The sequence below is a fragment of the Papilio polytes genome, unplaced genomic scaffold (genome assembly GCF_000836215.1).
Source record: "Papilio polytes unplaced genomic scaffold, Ppol_1.0 DF823399.1, whole genome shotgun sequence".
Lineage (NCBI taxonomy): Eukaryota > Metazoa > Arthropoda > Insecta > Lepidoptera > Papilionidae > Papilio > Papilio polytes.
This window is the reverse complement of record NW_013525805.1, coordinates 3,440,843-3,446,500: the sequence shown is the minus strand read 5'-3', so window position 1 is coordinate 3,446,500 and position 5,658 is coordinate 3,440,843.

Sequence of the window (5,658 nt, the reverse complement as noted above, 5' to 3'; positions counted from 1 at the left end):
TGTTACTGGCAGGCGATAGCGGTTGTGCGGATTTAAAATAATGCAAGTCATAATTACCACAGCGATGGAACGAACTTCCTTTTTAGGTTGAATAACATAAACGTATAACAAATGGAGGAGGCACATTTATCTTACTAACATTATAAATGCGGAAGTTAAGATGTATGGATGGATATTTGTTACAGTTTGTAGCCTAATCTGCTGAACGGATTTTGATGAAATTTAATATAGCTGTAGAGGACAGTCTTAAAGAACATGTAGGCTACTTGTTTTTGTTTTTTATTAACTCCACGCGGACGGAGTTAGGAAAGCTAGTAAATAAAAATCCTTCAGTTAAAGGGAATGGTTCAGGAAAACATTAATATCCCCTAAAATATATTAAAGGAGTTCTTCCATTTCCAGCTTTATTAGAATATTAGCTGTTGCTCGCGACTTCGCCTATACAGAATAAGAAAATCAGCTCAGTAGTTTTTGAGTTATTTCACAACATACAAAAATCCATCTTCATCATCTTTCCTCTTTATAATATTAGTATAGTTTTAAGATATTTGGTGTAAAATTATTTTTACTATCACATATTAGATCTATGGTATATTTAACACGAAATAAAAGTAAAAAACTGTTGTATGTATTTTTTAAATATATTAAAAGCACCTCTACTTTATTTTCATCTTCATAGCTCCTTGTACACACTATCGGAAGTGGCCACTTCCGCCTATTACGTCATAGCCTCGTAGCGTTATCTAGTATCAGAATCTATAATACATACCAGTTACGTTTAAATCATGGTATTTTATCTAGAATCAGCTGCAAAGGCCGATCAAAAAGATTTAACTTTCGAAAAAGAAAATTAGAACAATCTAAATGATAAAAAAACAAAGCCACATAAATGAATTTGAAATTTTTATCACAGTAATATAAAGAGGAAAACTTTGTTTGTAATGAAATAACTCAAAAACTACTGAGCAGATTTTAAAAATTCTATCATCATACAAAGCTGAATTGTCAGTAAACATTGACTATGTTTTATATTATCTTTTAATTTCACGCGGACCGAGTCGCAGGCGAAAGCTAGTGAAAAATAATACCATTGACAACTATGTTAAAACTAGCCGTTGCTCGCGATTTCATCCGCATGAAATGACAAAATAATTATTATAGCACATATTACTCAGATAAATTACCTTCATAACAGTGAAATAATTTTTAAAATCGGCCCAGTAGTTTTTGAGTTATTTCAATACATACAAAAATACTAATCTTTCCTCTTTATTATATTAGTTTAGACATAGAGTAGTGACTAACCTCTAAAACGTTGTTTCTGAATTGTGGTAAAACATATTAAAAGCGGAGTAAACACAAAATTAATCAATATTTTAGCGGAAATAAAACAAAGGGGCTTAATTAATGGAATTATTTAACTGTAAAAATTAGTAACGCAGCTTTCAAAATATAATTAATAACTAAGTATTTCGTTTAGACAAAAGAGCTTACAATTTTGACTAAAATTAGTAATTCTCGTAACAATAGCGCTTAAATGATTATTGTTGGCTGTTGCTCGCGACTTCGCACGCGTTAAAATATAGCCTATGTTACTCAGTGATAACGTAGCTCTTTAACGGTGATATAATTTTTGTAATCAGTACAGTAGTTTTTGAGTTATTTATTTATTTATTAAGATAAACCAACAGGACAAAGTTATAACACATACATTTTTACACAATACAATAAGTAACATGCAGATAATTTGTCCTAATTATAGGTTTACACGACATACATAGAAAAATAACAACTACAACAACAACAGTAACAACAGTAGACAGAATATGTTTTTATCTTTTTTTTTAAATTTTTTTTTTACAAAAATATATACAAAAAATACAAATCTTTCCTCTTTATAAAATTAGTACAGACCACTGTTGTGCGATTGTCGATTGTTTCGCAGCTAATTCAATTGTTTAGTTGCACAACTAAATATCGACAAGTGTGCGCACCTCCGTATAAGGTCATAGGAATCAAGGTGTCTAAAAAGTTGTCAGATAGTTTAGTCAAAGGTGTGCGCGCGCTCTCAGTAGTGTTAGGCAAAAAAAGCTTGTAATGCATGCATAAAATTCTAATTAGGGCTCATAATTGCATTAAAACATAGCAATTTTAGTCGTAGAGCAATTCAAATTATACCTTCAGCATTGCATATAATTTATTTTCAGTCAGCAACTGTATAATTTTCAAATTTATTCCTCAGAAACGGCAGTAGTTCTTGTTGTGTCGACTGCTCTGTGAGTTATGGTACAGTCGCGTTTAGAATTTCTAAAGACAAATTTTGTAACAAATTCAGTGTGTGGTAGTGCATGAGTGTATGTTTCATACGCTCACGTGTTACAATTTTTAAAAAATCAATGTTAATTCATAAAAATAAGTAATCTAAATGGTAGGGGACTTCTACTATTCCGCCTTCATCTACGTGAAATGCTACGTGTACTAAGCCAGTCGTAGTAATCGTAGCATTTTGCGTAGATGTTTTCGTAGACAATGCGATGTACATTTTCATAGCCGATTTCAGTCTCTAATTGACATCGCATTACAATTACCAAGTCACTCGTAATTTGTTAAGATATTTGTTTAAGAAGTCACTTCGATTCAAGATGACGGAGCAAATCCATTCAGTTGACATGTACTTTGTATATTTATACTAACCGAATACAAGGCTTGCGTTGATTCTACGTTAGGTGTATGTAAAGGGCACAATATGCGGGACACAATTTTACAACACAAGCATTGGCCTGCGACTCCGTTCGCGTGAAAGAAAAGATAAAGATAAGTAAAAGATTTTGGAGATTTACATTGCCTTGTGTATGTAGAGGCTATCTAGACGAGTATAATTTTTACGTTTATATTCGCAGTAATTACTTTAATGTTCGTGGACAGCTTTGCCGATGCCGGCTTGACGGCATTTGTCAACTGAGTACTGAGGACAGTGGCATGAGGTTATTTGAACGGAATGGGAAGTCATCGACAAACTTCGCGGCTTATATGTTTTTTAACTTGATTACTAGTTCAAAATGCGTCAACTTTATTGTGAAAAAGGTTTATAAGTTATCATTTCGAGTTTCGTAAGTAAGGGACGAATTTTTCTGACGACCGTCATTTGTCAAAATAACAAGATCGAGGTCTAACGATCGCTGGAGATGTGATTCGGTATTTTATCATTCTCAGCGGTTTTTATGTTAAGAACGGAACATTTTTAACGAGACAATTACTCCATCATTTTGATATCTATATTTCTATTTGATCCCTGATACTTAATTCTGATTTTTACATAAAATGAAATTGGATTGCCTGTATCAAAAGAAAATTCCAGATATCGAGAAGATGTATTTGCGTTGCTGATAACGAAAATCGTGTTTTATTTTTTTTTGTTGATTGCACAGACAATAAAAATTACATGAACAATGTACACTTCATTTTATAGAAAAATGAAGGACCTCGTAGAATTTATCAGCCAATACGTCCCCATTGAGTGGTATAAAGCTACCCTAATTCTATTGACTAAGCCATAGTCAAACGCTGACCCACGGATTGTTCAAAATTCCTGTCTAATTATGAGCGAAAATACGTAGTCAAATTGCAAACGGAATCAATTACGTAAGTTTTAACGTTTCAATTCAATCGGTGGTACTCAACACGACCCCGTTACCGAGAATCGAGTTCTCGATGATTTTTGAGTTGAATAATTTTTAAATGTCAATTTTGTTGTAGATTCTATTAATTACTTTAACATGTTATTGATAGTGATTTAATACATTCAAGATATTAATACACGCTAGGCCTAGAAAGAGATGGATGGGTTGCGTGAAAGGTGACATGATCAGTGGTAGAGTCCGCTTTAACATCTTCGCCCGAATGGGCCGGCTCCCCCGGATTAATTCCACGACCACACAGAAAACAGGCGTGAAGTGGAAGCAATTCCGCGTTTCGTCTGATGAGTGTGGTGCCGGGGGCACAATTTTAGTCCCTTTCCCTTTCCACCCTTTTCTTAGAGAAAAGGATGGGAAGGAAAAGTGGATTTGTTGAAGAAGGAGACGCATAGGAAGGGGAAATGTCCTCTTTGTGTGCATCTCCTCCTCCGTCAATTAAAGGGTAGGCAACACATCTGCAATTGCGGATGTTTATGGGCTCGCTTTCCATTTCGGTGGATTCCGGTGGCCGCTTGCTCGTTTGCCACCTTATATTATATAAAAAAAAAATCAAGAAGAGAGTGATGACTGAGGTGACGTATAATAGAGTTATTTGGAGGATAAGGACCATTTTGAATTATATAAACAACAGTGTTAACTAAATACCACATATTAAAACAGTTTTTTTTACAAAGTAACATTTTTAAAATAATTCAAGTAGTTTTCGGGATAATCTTTTACTAATTGTCCTATTTATAAAATCGGTGTAGATTTTAAGTATGTATTTGCTTTACTTGTTTGTTAAAATCATTGTAAATATTACTTAAATGATTTCACGGCGACATATTTAATGGAATAATTCGTATTACAGTTTGTATAATAATTTAGACTTTGAAATATCCAAATACGATTGTGTTTTGTTTGTTGGATAAAATTAATGTCCTGTTCCGTAAACGCAAACATAGTCACCCGATGATACCGGTTTTGTTGAAATTATACGCGTTGGAAAATAATAAATTTGGTTATCATAAATTCGTTGTTTGTATCATAAATATTGCAGAAATGTTTGTATCAAATAATGGGCAATAATTGTCGTCATTTTATTATTTACTTAACTAGCTTTCGCCCGCGACTCCGTTCTTGTGGAATTTAAAAAAACAAATTGGGTAGCCTATGTGTTCTTCCAGACTATCCTCTACATCTGTGCCAAATTTCATCGAGATTCGTTCAGCAGTTTAGGCTACAAACTCTATCTAACAAACATCCATCTAAACTTTCGTATTTATAATATTATTATGATTGTTTACTACAAAAAGTAAGTGAACATTTGCACATTTATACATAAAATTTGAAGACAGGAAAAAACGAGTGAAAACTTACAACGGTTGTTTCTTAGTGTTCTAAAAAAATCGACATGTGAAGTCTTTTATGTACAAGTTTGTTTTAAGCTTAAAAACCAATACTCAAACTATGTCTAGATGGGATTATTTAATTGTATTTATATACGAGTAAGTATCTTTCTTCATTCTACGAGTATAAACTAGTAAATTTAAATGAATTTTTGAATTTGGAACGGATCTCGATGTTATTCAACAAAGACATAAAACATAATCTAGAAGAACCCATGAATACTTACGTTTTTTTTAATCACGTGCGATCGCAGTCGCGTTTAAAAGCTTCTGAATAAAAATGTGCAATATTTTGCTATTCTTTGTATCAAGTGCCCATCTGACCACAACAGGGGTATTCCCCAACAAGCCATTAAAGCTCGCAATCTATCTTATCTGACACTTTAAAGCAAGTGTATTGTCCTCAAAGTGTCTCTTCTTATATATTTTCTGTGACTTTTTGAAGCTTTATTTCTTAAATCTTTAGTATCAAAGTGAAGTTTCTATTACTATCGCCTAAAGTATATCTATACCAATATTTTAAAGAGAAAAGATTTGTATTTTTGGATTTTTGTATGCATTGAAAAAACTCAAAA